Source organism: Arachis stenosperma, chromosome 1 (genome assembly GCF_014773155.1).
Source record: "Arachis stenosperma cultivar V10309 chromosome 1, arast.V10309.gnm1.PFL2, whole genome shotgun sequence".
Lineage (NCBI taxonomy): Eukaryota > Viridiplantae > Streptophyta > Magnoliopsida > Fabales > Fabaceae > Arachis > Arachis stenosperma.
The window spans coordinates 86,476,706-86,494,152 of NC_080377.1; the positions used below are offsets into that span (position 1 = coordinate 86,476,706).

At 41.0% G+C, this 17,447-nt stretch overlaps 1 non-coding gene across 1 annotated transcript; it reads left to right on the forward strand.

Moving 5' to 3' along the window:
- Nucleotides 1-7,340: 7,340 nt before the first annotated feature.
- On the forward strand, nt 7,341-7,448 carry LOC130947794 (small nucleolar RNA R71). The gene has a single exon (XR_009072808.1). It is a non-coding gene; the product is annotated as a small nucleolar RNA R71 (small nucleolar RNA).
- The last annotated feature ends 9,999 nt before the right edge of the window (nt 7,449-17,447 follow it).

A 17,447-nucleotide genomic window follows, 5' to 3' on the forward strand; every position in this document is an offset into this window, starting at 1 on the left:
CTCTATGCTTGTTGCTTGGCGTTGTCCTTGAACACGCCTATGCTTCCTGGCGTTGGCAACGTGGTTGGCACCCTTCCTGGCGTTGGCAACTTGATTGGCACCCTTCCTGGCGTTGGCAACGTGGTTGGCACCCTTCCTGGCGTTGTCCTTGAACACGCCTATGCTTCCTGGCGTTGGCAACGTGGTTGGCACCCTTCCTGGCGTTGGCAACTTGGTTGGCACCCAAGACTTGGTGCCTTGCCAAGCAACCATTCCTGGCGTTGCCTTAGAACACGCCAATGGTTCCTAGCTCAACAACGTGCTCGAGCTCCCCTTTGGTGCCAAAGTTGCTTGCTACGTTGCCAAGGAACACGCCTTCATAACTTGGTGTTGGCAACGTGCATCTCCTTTTCCTGGGCCAAGTTTTCCATTCAGCGTTGTTTGCCTGCGTTGTCCTCAAACACGCCCCTCATCTCTGGGCCAGCAACGTGCTCGAGGCTCTAAACTAGCTCCCCAAGATTGCTTGGCGTTGCCTTGAATAACGCCTATGGTTCTTGGCGTTGGCAACGCCAGCTTCTCCTCCTGTTGGGCCAAGTTTGCTTGTGTGCGTTGCCTTGAATAACGCCTCTTCATTCCCACGTTGGCAACGCCCTCGAGCTCTCCTTGGCTCAGCTATTTGCTTGCCTGGGCGTTGCCTTCAAACACGCACCCTTTTCTTCAAGTTGGCAACGCCAACATTTGCTTCTTCAGGGCTGCCTGGCGTTGCCTTCAACAACGCACCCTTTCTCCAAGTTGGCAACGCCCAAATGCTTCTCCAGGGCTGCCTGGCGTTGCCTTCAACAACGCACCCTTTCTCCAAGTTGGCAACGCCAACTTCTCTTCTTCTTGCCCAGCTTGCATCATTCTTGCTTCCATGCTTTCTTGTTTCATCACCTATCATCAACAAAGGAAATAGCTTCAAAGTCTTACCAATTCATGCAATAAATTTCATGAGATTCATTCATACTCATTCATGTATGTATTCCTTAAATCATTTGCATGAATTTGGCTAGAATCAACATGTTCCTTGGTATTCTCATGCATGAAGACAAAACTCATAAAAGGACTTGTTTATTTAGAGAAAATGAGTGAAATTAAGTGGTGCGCGAAATTGTGATCACTACAACTTCACACAACTAACCAGCAAGTGCACTGGGTCGTCCAAGTAATACCTTACATGAGTAAGGGTTGATCCCACGGAGATTGTTAGCATTGAAGCAAGCTATGGTCATCTTGTAAATCTTAGTCAGGTAAACTCAAATGTATATGATGATGAATGAAAATAATATAAAGATAAAGATAGTGATACTTATGTATATCATTGGTGTAAGAGCTTCAGACAAGTGTATGAAGATACCTTCCCTTCCGTCTCTCTGCTTTCCTACTGCCTTCATCCAATCCTTCTTACTCCTTTCCATGGCAAGCTCGTGTAGAGTTTCACTGTTGTCAGCAGCTACCTCCCATCCTCGCAGTGAAAGCTAATGCACGCACTCTGTCACAGTACTGCCAATCACCGGTTTGGTTCCCTCCCCTACCGGAATAGAATCCCTCTTTTGCGTCTGTCACTAACGCCCAGTAGGTTACAGGTTTGAAGCACGTCACAGTCATTCAGTCATTGAATCCTACTCAGAATACCACAGACAAGGTTAGACCTTCCGGATTCTCTTGAATGCTGCCATCAAGTCCTGCCTATACCACGAAGACTCTGATCTCACGGAATGGTTGGCTCGTTTGTCAGGCGAGCACTCGGTTGTCAGGCGATCAACCATGCATCGTGCAATCGGGAATCCAAGAGATATTCACTAAGCCTCAGATGCTTGTAGAACAAGAGTGGTTGTCAGTCACCTTGTTCATGAGTGAGAATGGTGATGGGCGTCAATCATCACCTTCATCATGTTGAAGAACAAGTGATATCTTGGACAAAGAACAAGCGGAATTGAATGGAAGAACAATAGTAATTGCATTAATACTCGAGGTACAGCAGAGCTCCACACCTTAATCTATGGTGTGTAGAAACTCCACCGTTGAAAATACATAAGAACAAGGTCTAGGCATGGCCGAATGGCCAGCCTCCCAAAGAGGGTTCAATCATCAAAACATGATCAAAAGATGAAAATACAATAGTAAAAGGTCCTACTTATAGATAACTAGTAACCTAGGGTGTACAAAGATGAGTAAATGACATAAAAATCCACTTCCGGGCCCACTTGGTGTGTGCTTGGGCTGAGCAATGAAGCATTTTCGTGTAGAGACTTTCCTTGGAGTTAAACGCCAGCTTTAGTGCCAGTTTGGGCGTTTAACTCCCAATTAGGTGCCAGTTCCGGCGTTTAACGCTGGAATTTCTTGAGGTGACTTTGAACGCCGGTTTGGGCCATCAAATCTTGGGCAAAGTATGGACTATTATATATTGCTGGAATGCCCAGGATGTCTACTTTCCAACGCCGTTGAGAGCGCGCCAATTGGGCTTCTGTAGCTCCAGAAAATCCACTTCGAGTGCAGGGAGGTCAGAATCCAACAGCATCTGCAGTCCTTTTGAGTCTCTGGATCAGATTTTTGCTCAGATCCCTCAATTTCAGCCAGAAAATACCTGAAATCACAGAAAAACACACAAACTCATAGTAAAGTCCAGAAAAGTGAATTTTAACTAAAAACTAATAAAAATATACTAAAAACTAACTAAATCATACTAAAAACATACTAAAAACAATGCCAAAAAGCATACAAATTATCCGCTCATCACAACACCAAACTTAAATTGTTGCTTGTCCCCAAGCAACTGAAGATCAAATAAGATAAAAAGAAGAGAATATGCAATGAACTCCAAAAACATCTATGAAGATTAGTATTAATTAGATGAGCGGGGCTTTTATCTTTTTGCCTCTGAATAGTTTTGGCATCTCACTTTATCCCTTATAATTCAGAATGATTGGCTTCTTTAGGAACTTAGAATCCAGATAGTGTTAATGATTCTCCTAGTAAAGTATGATGATTCTTGAACATAGCCATTTATTGAGTCTTGGCTGTGGCCCAAAGCACTCTGTCTTCCAGTATTACCACCGGATACATACATGCCACAGGCACATAATTGGGTGAACCTTTTCAGATTGTGACTCAGCTTTGCTAAAGTCCCCAATTAGAGGTGTCCAGGGTTCTTAAGCACACTCTTATTTGCCTTGGATCACAACTCTTATTCTTTCTCTTTTTTTTTTTTTTTTCGAATAATTTTTTTTTTTCGGTTTTTGCTTGCTTTCTTTCTTGCTTCAAGAATCATTTTTTTATGATTTTTCAGATCCTCAGTAACATGTCTCCTTTTTCATCATTCTTTCAAGAGCCAACATTCATGAACCACAAATTCAAAAGATATATGCACTGTTCAAGCATACATTCAGAGAACAAAAGTGTTGCCACCACATCAAAATAATTAAACTATTATAAAATTCAGAATTCATGCAATTCTTTCCTTTTCAATTAAGCACGTTTTTATTAAAGAAAGGTGATGGATTCATAGGACATTCATAACTTTAAGGCATAGAAACTAAGACACTAATGATCACAAGACACAAACATGGATAACATAAAGCACAAAAATTCGAAAAACAGAAGAATAAAGAACAAGGAAATCAAGGAACGGGTCCACCTTAGTGATGGCGGCTCTTCCTTCCTCTTGAAGATCCTATGGAGTGCTTTAGCTCCTCAATGTCTCTTCCTTGTCTTTGTTGCTCCTCCCTCATGATTCTTTGGTCTTCTTTAATTTCATGGAGGAGAATGGAGTGTTCTTGATGCTCCACCCTTAGTTGTCCCATGTTGGAACTCAACTCTCCTAGGGAGGTGTTTAGTTGCTCCCAATAATTTTGTGGAGGAAAGTGCATCCCTTGAGGAATCTCAGGGATCTCTTGATGAGAGGGGTCTCTTGTGTACTCCATCCTTTTCTTGGTGATGGGCTTGTCCTCATCAATGGGGGTATCTCCTTCTATGTCAACTCCAACTGAATAACAGAGGTGACAAATGAGGTGAGGAAAGGCTAACCTTGCCAAGGTGGAGGTCTTGTCCGCCACCTTATAGAGTTCTTGGGCTATAACCTCATGAACCTCTATTTCTTCTCCAATCATGATGCTATGAATCATGATGGCCCGGTCTAGAGTAACTTCGGACCGGTTGCTAGTGGGAATGATTGAGCGTTGTATGAACTCTAACCATCCTCTAGCCACGGGCTTGAGGTCATGCCTTCTTAATTGAACCGGCTTTCCTCTTGAATCTTGCTTCCATTGTGCGCCCTCTTCACATATGGTTGTGAGGACTTGGTCCAACCTTTGATCAAAGTTGACCCTTCTAGTGTAAGGATGCTCATCTCCTTGCATCATAGGCAAGTTGAACGCCACCCTCACACTCTCCGGACTAAAATCCAAGTATTTCCCCCGAACCATAGTGAGATAATTCTTTGGATTCGGGTTCACACTTTGGTCATGGTTCTTGGTGATCCATGCATTGGCATAGAACTCTTGAACCATCAAGATTCCGACTTGTTGAATGGGGTTGGTGAGTACTTCCCAACCTCTTCTTCGGATCTCATGGCGGATCTCCGGATATTCACCCTTTTTGAGTGAAAAGGGGACTTCGGGGATCACCTTCTTCAAGGCCACAACTTCATAGAAGTGGACTTGATGCACCCTTGAGAGGAATCTATCCATCTCCCATGACTCGGGGGTGGAAGCTTTTGCCTTCCCTTTCCTCTTTCTAGAGGTTTCTCCGGCCTTGGATGCCATAAATGGTTATGGAAAAACGAAAAAGCAATGCTTTTACCACACCAAACTTAAAATGTTTGCTCGTCCTCGAGCAAAAGAAGAAAGAAGAGAGTAGAAGAAGAAGAAATGAGGAAGAGGGAGAAGGTGGTGTGTTCGGCCTAGAAGGGTAAGAAAGGGTGTTTAGGTTGTGTGAAAATGAAGAGTTGAAGAAGGGTATTTATAGGAGAGAGGGGGGTAAAGGTTCGGCCATTATGGGTGGGTTTGGGAGGGAAAGTGGTTTGAATTTGAAGGGTGAGGTTGGTGGGGTTTTATGAAGGATGGATGTGAGTGGTGAAGAGAAAAATGGGATTTGATAGGTGAAGGGTTTTTGGGGAAGAGGTATTGAGGTGATTGGTGAATGGGGGAAGAAGAGAGAGAGTGATGGTGGGGTCCTGTGGGGTCCACAGATCCTGTGGTGTCAAGGAAAAGTCATCCCTGCACCAAATGTTGCTCAAAATCACGTTTTGAGCTATTTCTGGCGTTAAACGCCGGGCTGGTGCCCATTCCTGGCGTTTAACGCCAGGTTGTTGCCCTTTACTGGCGTTTAACGCCAGTCTGGTGCCCCTTTCTGGCGTTAAACGCCCAGAATGGTGCCAGACTGGGCGTTAAACGCCCAACAGCTAGCATTACTGGCGTTTGAACGCCAGCTTCTTCTCCTCCAGGGTGTGCTGTTTTTCTTCCTGTTTTTCATTTTGTTTTTGCTTTTTTCATTGTTTTTGTGACTTCTTATGATCATCAACCTACAAAAAAGATAAAATAATAAAAGAAAATAGTTAACTATAAAACATTGGGTTGCCTCCCAACAAGCGCTTCTTTAATGTCATTAGCTTGACAGAGGACTCTCATGGAGCCTCACAGATACTCAGAGCCATGTTGGAACCTCCCAACACCAAACTTAGAGTTTGAATGTGGGGGTTCAACACCAAACTTAGAGTTTGGTTGTGGCCTCCCAACACCAAACTTAGAGTTTGACTGTAGGGGCTCTGTTTGGCTCTGTTTTGAGAGAAGCTCTTCATGCTTCTTCTCCATGGTGATAGAGGGATATCCTTGAGCCTTAAACACCAAGGATTCTTCATTCACTTGAATGATTAACTCTCCTCTATCAACATCAATCACAGCCTTTGCTGTGGCTAGGAAGGGTCTGCCAAGGATGATGGATTCATCCATGCACTTCCCAGTCTCTAGGACTATGAAATCAGTAGGGATGTAATGGTCTTCAATCTTCACCAAAACATTCTCTACAAGTCCATGAGCTTGTTTTCTTGAATTGTCTGCCATCTCTAATGAGATTCTTGCAGCTTGCACCTCAAAGATCCCTAATTTCTCCATTACAGAGAGGGGCATGAGGTTTACACTTGACCCTAAGTCACACAAGGCCTTCTTGAAGGTCATGGTGCCTATGGTACAAGGTATAGAAAACTTCCCAGGATCTTGCCTCTTTTGAGGCAGTTTCTGCCTAGACAAGTCATCCAGTTCTTTGGTGAGCAAAGGTGGTTCATCCTCCCAAGTCTCATTTCCAAATAACTTGTCATTTAGCTTCATGATTGCTCCAAGGTATTTAGCAACTTGCTCTTCAGTGACATACTCATCCTCTTCAGAGGAAGAATACTCATCAGAGCTCATGAAAGGCAGAAGTAAGTCCAATGGAATCTCTATGGTCTCATTTTGAGCCTTAGATTCCCATTGTTCCTCATTGAGGAACTCAGAGGAGATTGGTACACGCCCACTGAGGTCTTCCTCAGTGGCGTCCTCCTCCTCTCTTTCCTCTCCATATTCGGCCATGTCTATGGCTTTGCACTCTCCTTTTGGATTTTCTTCTGTATTACTTGGGAGAGTACTAGGAGGGAGTTCAGTAATTTTATTGCTCAGCTGTCCCATTTGTCCTTCCAAATTTCTAATGGAGGACCTTGTTTCATTCATGAAACTTTGAGTGGTTTTTATTAGATCAGAGACCATTGTTGCTAAGTCAGAAGTATTCTGCTTAGAACTCTCTGTCTGTTGCTGAGAAGATGATGGAAAAGGCTTGCCATTGCTAAACCTGTTTCTTCCACCATTATTGTTATTGAAACCTTGTTGAGGTCTCTCTTGATTCTTCCATGAGAGATTTGGGTGATTTCTCCATGAAGAATTATAGGTGTTTCCATAGGGTTCTCCTAGGTAATTCACCTCTTCCATGGAAGGGTTCTCAGGATCATAAGCTTCTTCCTCAGATGAAGCATCCTTAGTACTGTTTGGTGCATTTTGCATTCCAGACAGACTTTGAGAAATCAAGTTGACTTGTTGAGTCAATATCTTGTTCTGAGCCAATATGGCATTCAGAGTGTCAATCTCAAGAACTCCTTTCTTCTGACTAGTCCCATTGTTCACAGGATTCCTTTCAGAAGTGTACATGAATTGGTTATTTGCAACCCTTTCAATCAATTCTTGAGCTTCTGCAGGCGTCTTCTTCAGATGAAGAGATCCTCCAGCAGAGCTATCCAAGGACATCTTGGATAGTTCAGAGAGACCATCATAGAAAATACCTATGATGCTCCATTCAGAAAGCATGTCTGAAGGACATCTTCTGATTAATTGTTTGTATCTTTCCCAAGCTTCATAGAGGGATTCTCCATCCTTCTGTCTGAAGGTTTGGACTTCCATTCTAAGCTTACTCCATCTTTGTGGTGGAAAGAACTTTGCCAAGAAGGCATTGACTAGCTTTTCCCAAGAGTCCAGGCTTTCTTTAGGTTGAGAATCCAACCATATTCTAGCTCTGTCTCTTACAGTAAAAGGGAATAGCATCAGTCTGTAGACCTCAGGGTCTACCCCATTAGTCTTGACTGTGTCACAGATTTGCAAGAATTCAGCTAAGAACTGATGAGGATCTTCCATTGGAAGTCCATGGAACTTGCAATTCTGTTGCATTAGAGAAACTAATTGAGGCTTAAGCTCAAAGTTGTTTGCTCCAATGGCAGGGATAGAGATGCTTCTCCCATAGAAATCAGGAGTAGGTGCAGTAAAGTCACCCAGCACCTTCCTTGCATTGTTGGTATTGTTGTTGTTTTCGGCTGCCATGGGTTCTTCTTCCTTGAAGAATTCGGTCAGGTCCTCAACAGAGAGTTGAGTCTTAGCTTCTCTTAGCTTTCGCTTCAAGGTCCTTTCAGGTTCAGGGTCAGCTTCAACAAGAATGCCTTTGTCTTTGTTCCTGCTCATATGAAAGAGAAGAGAACAAGAAAATATGGAATCCTCTATGTCACAGTATAGAGATTCCTTGAAGTGTCAGAGGAAAAGAAAAATAGAAGAAGAGAAGGTAGAAGAATTCGAACTTGATTAGATAGAGTTCGAATTGTGCATTAAGAAGGAGTAGTACTCCATAAATAGAAGGATGTGGGAAGGAGGGAAGAGAATTTTCGAAAATTCAATTAAAAAGATGTTAATAATTTTCGAAATTGAAAGTGGAAAAGAATTAAAGTGATTTTTGAAAAAGATTTTGAAATTAGAATTTAAAAAGATTTGATTGAAAACTATTTTGAAAAAGATGTGGTTGAGAAGATATGATTGGGTAAAAAAAAATGTGATTGAGAAGATATGATTTGAAAACAATTTTAAAAGATATGATTTGAAAACAATTTGAAAAGATATGATTTAAAAAAATTTGATGACTTGCCTAACAAGAAAAGATATGATTCAAACATAAAACCTTTCTTAATAGAAAAGGCAAAAAAATGTTCAATCAAATCATTAATTGTTAGTAAGTATCTTTGAAAAAGGAAAGAAATTGATTTTGAAAACATTTGATTGAAAAGATATGATTTGAAAACGATTTGATTTTGAAAAACTTTGAAAACTTGAAAAAAAATTGATTTGAAAACAAAATTCTCCCCCTAGCACCATCCTGGCGTTAAACGCCCAGAATGGTATACATTCTGGCGTTTAACGCCCAAAATGCACCCTTTTTGGGCGTTAAACGCCCAACCAGGTACCTTGGCTGGCGTTTAAACGCCAGTCTGCCTTCTTCACTGGGCAATTTTGAATGCCCAGCTTTTTCTGTATAATTCCTCTGCAGTATGTTCTGAATCTTCAATTCCTTGTATTATTGACTTGAGAAGACACAAATAAAAAATATTTTTGGATTTTTAATAATCAAAATGCAACAAGAATCAAATAACAATGCATGCAAGACACCAAACTTAGCAGTTTGTATACTACTGACACTATATGAGACATATAAACACTCAAGCCAGAAGAATTCAAAGATCAAAACAAAGAAATACATGCATGGATTCGAAAAGTATAACAAAAACATGCATTTGACACCAAACTTAAGATGAGACACTAGACTTAAGCAAGAAACATCAAATATTTTTGGTTTTTTTATGATTTTGTAAATTTTTTGTGTTTTTCGAAAATTAAGTGGAAAAAGATATCAAAATTCTTAATGAGAATTCCAGGAATCAGTGCAATGCTAGTCTAAGACTCCGGTCCAGGAATTAGACATGGCTTCTCAGCCAGCCAAGCTTTCAAAGAAAGCTTCGGTCCAAAACACTAGACATGACCAAAGGTCAGCCAAGCCTTAGCAGATCACTGCTCCAAAAGCAAGATTGATTAAAATCAACAAGCTCTTGTGGTGATAAGTTGAAACCTCGGTCCAATCAGATTAGACATGGCTTCTTAGCCAGCCAGATTTCAACAAATCATCATGAAACTCCAGAATTCATCTTCAAGAATTTCGAAAAAAAATAAATACCTAATCTAAGCAACAAGATGAACCGTCAGTTGTCCAAACTAGAACAATCCCAGGCATTGTTACCAAAAGCTTGCTCAAAACTTGAACAATCCCCGGCAACGGCGCCAAAAACTCCGCTCATCATTAAGCTAAAACCAACTAAACTAACTAGCTAATATAACAAATATGCAATTGCATCACAACACCAAACTTAAAGTGTTGCTTGTCCTCAAGCAAAATATAAAAACTTTGTCACAAGAATCCAAGATGTGAGACTTGAATGTTCTACCAGAGAGTAATTTTTCATTGAACATGTCATCCTCATTTGTGTGGTCCTTGATTCATTGTAAATGATCATGGCTATTCAATTTTTCAATTAAAATGCTTGCTTCAATACTAAATTGGTTAACTTCACTAGACTTCTTTTTCTATACCGTAGCACATGATCCTTGAACCATTCTTTTTTTTTTTTTTTGCTTCTTTTTTTCTTTCTTTTTTTTCAATTGAGCTCGAAATCTTGTCTTAAGGCGGCTCTTTAGCATAAGCTTTCAATCAACAATCCCAAACCAGTTGGTTCAAGTTGTTAAGTGTTGAGACACTCTTAAAGATTTACTAACTCAAGCCTCTCTCCTTAACACATTCAATCACAGGCATATAACATTGAAATTTTTGTTTGGATAGTGGTGTCCAGCACCTCTTTGGGTTGCTAAATGTTCTGTTATAGAGCTACTCTTGATTGTGAGTTTTCAATCGATAATCCCGAGTTAGTTAACTCAAGTTATCGGGTGATGAAGCACCCCTCGGATTTACTAGCCCAAGTATGTCTCCTAACATCAATCATCACAGACACATATCCAAACTTTGTCATTGATGCCTAGCCTTTCATTCTTTGTCTTCTGTTTTCTTTATTATCAAGGTTATTTGTGCTATTACTGATAAAGTCTTTGTGACCCTTAACCGAACTAGTCTTGTATAAGCAAGCATTCTTTTGAACTTATTGAGCCTTGATTCTTTCACAATAAATGTATATATACTAGCACTTTTCTCATGGGACAACATGATTCTTTTTAAACTAGAATTCTCTCTGTTCTTGCTCAAACTACATCTTTTAATCCATTGACAAGTAAAAGTACTTAAGACAAGCAACCATTCCAAACCTGTGAGTGATGATGCATGGAATGGGCAATATGAAAGAAAATGCTTCAAACAGAAAATGCATCCTAGAAGGTATACCATATTTCAGACATACATCTTCTTTATTTATTAAAGCATAAAGAAAAACAAAGGAACTTCACCACCTTTAGTCTTCATGTCCCTTTTTCTTTGCTTGATTCTCTTTGCTTTCCTTTCCCCTTTGGGTCCTTCTTCTTTTTCTTCTCAGCTCTCCTTGTTGTTTTGTTGTTGGATCCCCCTTTGGATCTTCTTTCTTTTTCCTTCTTAGTTCTCCTTGTTGTTTTGTTGTTGAATCCCCCTCTTCTCTTTGCCAAACTCCTGTGCTTATCATTGTCTCCTTTAGCCTCTGTTGATTAAATCTCACCCTTGCAAGTTCCTGCTCTTCAAATATCTTGCGAGCTTCATTAAAACTTTTAATTTGTGGGTTGAGTAATGGGGGTGCTCCACAAAGGTAACTGAGCTTTTCTTGGGTGCATATATCATAGTCAAGTCTGTCCTTATGCCTGGCTTCCCTGAACATTCTGCTTTCATTGAACTCTTTGTGAAATGTATCATGTCTAGCATCCAACCTATGGAGAAGTTCCCTTTGCTGAGCTTGTTCTTTCCTTAGTTGAGCTTGTTCTTGTATTACTTTCTCCATGGCTTTTTCATGTTCCACAGTTGAATTGTTGATGGCTTCCTGCATCTTGGCATATTGTTCTTGTTGTAGTTCCATCATGTGTGCTTGGTATTCATTTTGTTGGTTCATCCATTGAACTTGAATCCCTCTTTGTTGATCCATCAATTGCCAAAGGTCCCTTTGTTGCTGAGCTTGTTCCTCTTGGCTTCTTTGAATTTGTGAATATTGTCCAGAGATTCCTTCCAAGGCGGCTTGGAGTTGATTCATGTTTAAGGTATGGGACTCTTCCATTTCTTGAGGCTCCTCCTCTTGTCTTGCTTCTTTCCTTTTCTTCCTTCTTGCTAACGGTTGCCTTTCCAATTGGGTTGTGGTGATAAATTCCAACCTTTCTCGGGTAAGAGGTTTTCCAACAGAGACCACATCAGTTTCTTCAAATTCTTCCAGAGGCACTCCAGCTTCTTCACATAGGCGCAGAATAGTACTAGGATATCCTAGCCAGCTGTCCTGTTTGACCTTTTGAGCTATGTCAATGATGTTCTTGGCTATAATGTCTCCAACATTGATTTCCCCTCCTTTCATTATACAATGGATCATTATTGCTCTATTCACCGTTACCTCAGAATTATTTGAAGTGGAGATCAATGATCTCCTCACTATGTCATGCCATCCTTTTGCTTGAGGTATGAGATCACCTCTCCGAAGTTTGAGTGGTTGTCCATGTGAGTCCAACACCCAATCCGTGCCTATTCTGCATAAGTCACTCACCACATCTACATATCTTGGGTCATTTTCAACCCTTTCTTCATAGCTAGCTCGTTTGAACCGTTTTGGCTTGACCTTTAGCACCCTGTTGATGGTGTCCGGGCTAAAATCAACAGTCACACCTCTTACATAACTCATGTATGGTTCTTCATCATCATATTCTCTTATCACATTAGTGTAGAACTCATGGATGAGAAGCATGCTCACTTCCTGAGGTTGGTTACAGAGAAGCTCCCATCCCCTTTTCCTGATTATTTTTTGTATCTCAGGGTATTCATCTTTTCTTAGCTTGAAAGGTAACTCCGGAACAACATCTTTGCTTGACATCCAACTAAAGATACGCTCACTGTGTTTGGATTTGAATCTTCTTTGATCAAAGGTGTTTTGTCCTTCATCTTCTCTCCTATCCCTTGATGATGAGGCCATTGAAGTTCACTTGCAAGGGTTGAATCTCCCACACCAAACTTAGGTGAATGCTTGTCCTCAAGCATAAAGAGAATAATTGTGAGGGGGAGAGGTATATGACGACAAGGTGACTTAGAGAAGCTAGAAAATGATGGTGAGGGGGGTGGAGTGTTTCGGTTATGTGGAGAAATGTAAGGTTCAAGAGTTTTGTTGGGTAAAGATGAGGTTCAAGGCTAGAATTTGTGAAACACGGAATAAGTTGGAGGTTGAATGTGAGTTCGGGTGATGAAATGGGGTTATGGAGGAGTAGAAGGATGAGTGAGGAAAAGTGAGGTTTGATGAATATGGTTGAAGTATTTAAAGTGAGTTTTGGTGAGGATGCATGGTTCTTGTGATTTCCGTGGTGAGATGTATGGCTCTAGGGGTTCGGTCATAACATGGGGAGCATGCTTCCTTGTGCCCAATGCATGTTGAGTTGTTTTTTTCCAATGCACAAAGTTCAAGGCTCATGTGACTTTCCCTTCCTTGTGCATCCGTGACCTCCTTCCAAGATTCCCCATCACTTCTTTCTTTCTTTCCTGCAACAAAATTCCAAAAGCTTGAGATTCTTAAAGTGACATTACTAGCTAACAACTTATGATGATATTCCTATGCAAAATTGACTAGGCAAAATTAAAATTTATGAATTAAAGACACCAAACTTAGTTTGTGACTAAGTGTTCTATGGAGTTAACTCCAAAGATGGCCACACCAAACTTAGTATCTTACCTACCTTGTATGCTATTTCAATCTCTTTTCTCGGTTTTTTTTTTTAATAGTTGCTTTCATATAACTAAAATAGATGACTGTACTTTCATAGTCTAGCATTTTCGTGTATGTATGGACACCAAACTTAGTTTGTGGCTAAGTGTTGTAGAACAAACTTTTACCATTACTTCAAGATTGGCCACACCAAACTTAGTGCCTTGCATACACTATGTACTAGTCTACTTTTTATTCTCTTAGATGTATATGATGCAACCTCTCATTATTGATTACTAAAGTATGAAAATAAAAGACTCCCTGTGCATGGGTTGCCTCCCATGAAGCGCTTGTTTATTGTCCTTAGCTTGACACTGCAGCTTCTTTGCTCATGCTAAGAGTTGCACACTCTCTTCCTTGCTCCAGGGGCCACCAAAATAATGCTTCACCCTATGTCCATTAGCTGTGAAGGTTTGTTTTGAGGCTTCATCTAGTAATTCGACATAGCCATGAGGTGATACTTTGATGATGGTGTATGGGCCAGTCCATCTAGACCTCAGCGTCCCAGGGAAAATCTTCAGTCTTGAATTGAATAACAACACCCTTTGGCCTGGTTCGAATGTTCTTTGAGAGATCCTCTTATCATGCCATCTCTTTGCTCTCTCTTTGTATATTTTGGCATTTTCATATGCCTCCAATCTGAACTCCTCAAGTTCATTGAGTTGTAGCAACCTCTTCTCTCCTGCTGCTTGAGCATCTAAATTCAGAAGTTTGGTGGCCCAAAAGGCCTTATGTTCAAGCTCCACAGGGAGGTGGCATGCCTTTCCATACACCAGCTGAAATGGAGATTTTCCTATGGGTGTCTTGAAGGCTGTCCTGTATGCCCAAAGTGCATCATCCAGCTTCCTAACCCAATCCTTTCTTGTTGTTCCCACAGTTTTCTCCAAGATCCTTTTTAGCTCTCTGTTGGCAAGTTCAGCTTGCCCATTGGTTTGTGGGTGATATGGTGTGGCCACTTTGTGAGTAACACCATATTTGTGGAGTAAAGAATTTAGTTGCTTGTTGCAGAAGTGGCTTCCCCCATCACATATGAGTCCTTTGGGCACTCCAAATCTAGTGAAGATGTTCTTCTTGAGGAATTGCAAGACCACATTGGTATCACATGTGGTGGTGGCTATTGCTTCTACCCATTTGGAGACATACTCTACTGCTACCAAAATGTATTTGAATGTGTAAGATGGAGGAAAGGGTCCCATGAAATCTATTCCCCACAGATCAAAGAGTTCCACTTCCAAAATGAACTTCTGAGGCATCTCATTTTTCTTTGACAAACCTCCTATTCTTTGACATTCATTACAATGACTCACAAACTCTCTAGCATCCTTGAAGATTGAGGGCCAGTAGAAACCACTTTGAAGGACCTTTGCAGCTGTTCTTTCAGCTCCAAAATGACCACCATAACTAGAGTTGTGACAATGCCATAGTATGTCCTTCATCTCACCTTCTGACACACATCTTCTTATCATTCCATCTGGGCATCTTTTGAACAAGAATGGTTCATCCCAGAAGAAGAACTTTGCCTCATGCAGCAGCTTCTTGACTTGTTGTTTTGTGTACTCTTGTGGAATGATTCTTCCGGCCTTGTAGTTGGCCATGTCTGCAAACCAAGGGACATGTTGAATTTGCAAGAGGTGCTCATCTGGAAATTCTTCATTTATTGATGGAATGTTGTCTTGGCATGCATCTTGTGGTACCCTTGATAAGTGATCAGCAACTTGATTTTCATTGCCCTTTCTATCTTTTATCTCAATGTCAAACTCTTGTAGGAGTAGCACCCATCTGATTAGCCTTGGTTTGGCATCCTGTTTTGACATAAGATACTTAAGGGCAGCATGGTCAGTATACACTAAGACTTTAGATCCAATCAAATATTGTCTAAACTTATCAAAAGCATATACCACAGCTAGTAGCTCTTTCTCTGTTGTGGTGTAGTTTTTTTGAGCTTCATTCAATACCTTACTTGCATAGTAGATAACATGAAGCTTCTTTTCCTTCCTCTGCCCCAACACAGCACCAATTGCAAGGTTACTTGCATCACACATGAGTTCAAAAGGTAGTCCCCAACTTGGGGGTGTGATGATTGGTGCTGTGGTGAGCTTAGCCTTTAGAGTTTCAAAGGCATGTTTGCATTCATCATCAAAGATAAAAGGATTGTCTACCACCAGCAAATTGCTTAGTGGCTTTGCTATTTTGGAAAAATCTTTGATGAATCTCCTATAGAATCCAGCATGCCCTAAGAAACTTCTAACGGCTTTCACACTAGTTGGCAAAGGAAGTTTTTCTATAATTTCTACTTTTGCCTTGTCAACTTCTATACCTTTTCTTGAAATTTTGTGACCAAGAACAATGCCTTCGGGTACCATGAAATGGCATTTCTCCCAATTCAAAACTAGATTTGTTTCTTGGCACCTTTTCAAGACTAGGGTCAGATGGTGCAAGCAAGTATTGAAGGAATCACCAAAAACAGAGAAATCATCCATGAATACTTCAATAAATTTTTCTACCATGTCTGAGAAGATTGATAGCATGCATCTTTGAAAGGTAGCTGGAGCATTACACAGTCCAAATGGCATTCTCCTGTATGCAAAGACTCCAAAGGGACAAGTAAAGGAGGTCTTCTCTTGATCCATGGGGTCAACCACTATCTGGTTATACCCAGAATATCCATCAAGAAAACAGTAATAGGCATGGCCAGCCAACCTTTCAAGCATCTGGTCAATGAAAGGGAGAGGAAAGTGATCTTTTCGTGTGGCATCATTCAGCCTCCTATAGTCTATGCACATTCTCCACCCTGTCACTGTTCGTGTTGGAATAAGCTCATTCTTCTCATTAACAATGACGGTCATCCCCCCTTTCTTAGGTACTACTTGCACTGGACTGACCCACGGGCTGTCAGATATAGGGTAGATGATCCCAGCTTTACACAACTTCAGGACTTCTTTTTGAACAACCTCCTTCATTGTGGGATTCAATCTTCTTTGGGGTTGTACCACTGGTTTGGAATTCTCCTCTAAAAGTATCTTGTGCATGCATACGGCAGGGCTTATGCCTTTCAAGTCATCAATGGTCCATCCCAATGCCTCTTTGTGAGCTTTCAAAACCACAAGGAGCTTTTCTTCTTCCTCTGCACTCAATGTGGAATTGATGATCACTGGAAAGCTGTCCTTCTCACCAAGGAATGCATATTTAAGATGAGGGGGTAGTGGTTTCAACTCTTGTTGTGGTGCCTCTTCTTTCATAGCTTCACTTGGTTCCTCTGATGCTTCCAATTTGTTCTCTTCTTGTCCTTTAACATTCTGGACTTCCTCCTGTTTCACTTGATGGTTTGTGTCAAGTACCTCTTCAACCAACGAATCCACTACATCAATCCTCATGCAACTTTCTTTCTCAACAGGGTGTTGCATTGCTTTGAAGACATTTATGGTCATTTGCTCATCATGCACTCTGAAAATCATCTCTCCCTTTTCCACATCAATGATTGTTCTAGCTGTAGCCAAAAAGGGTCTACCAAGAATGACTGAATTGTTTCCCTCTTCATCCATGTCTAGGACCACAAAATCAGCTGGGAATATGAAGTTTCCCACCTTCACCAAGAGGTTCTCAACTACTCCATTTGGTATTTTGATGGATCTGTCAGCAAGTTGGAGTGACATCCTTGTGGGTTTAAGCTCTTCAATCATCATTTTCTTCATCATGGTAAGGGGCATTAGGTTAATGCTTGCTCCCAGGTCACAAAGTGATTTGTCAACGGCCATGCTCCCAATCGTGCAGGGTATGAGGAAGCTGCCAGGATCTTTGAGTTTTGGAGGTAGCCCTTTTTGAATGATGGCACTACACTCTTGATTGAGAACCACCGTTTCTTTTTCTTGCCAACTTCTCTTCTTGGTGATCAATTCCTTAAGAAACTTTGCATATAATGGCATCTATTCCAGAGCTTCTGCCAATGGGATGTTGATTTCAAGTTTCTTGAAGATTTCTAAGAACCTTGGAAATTGTTGGTCCTTTGCTCCTTTATGTATCCTAGTTGGGTATGGAAGCTTGGGTACATAGGCTTTTACTCCTTCATTTTTGTTTCCTTGTTGTGGATTCACATTCTCCTTGCTATCCTGGTTGCTTCCTTGAGTGGGTGGTTTGCCTTGTAGCTTGACAACCTCTTTGCCTTTGTTAGATGTTGAATCCTTTT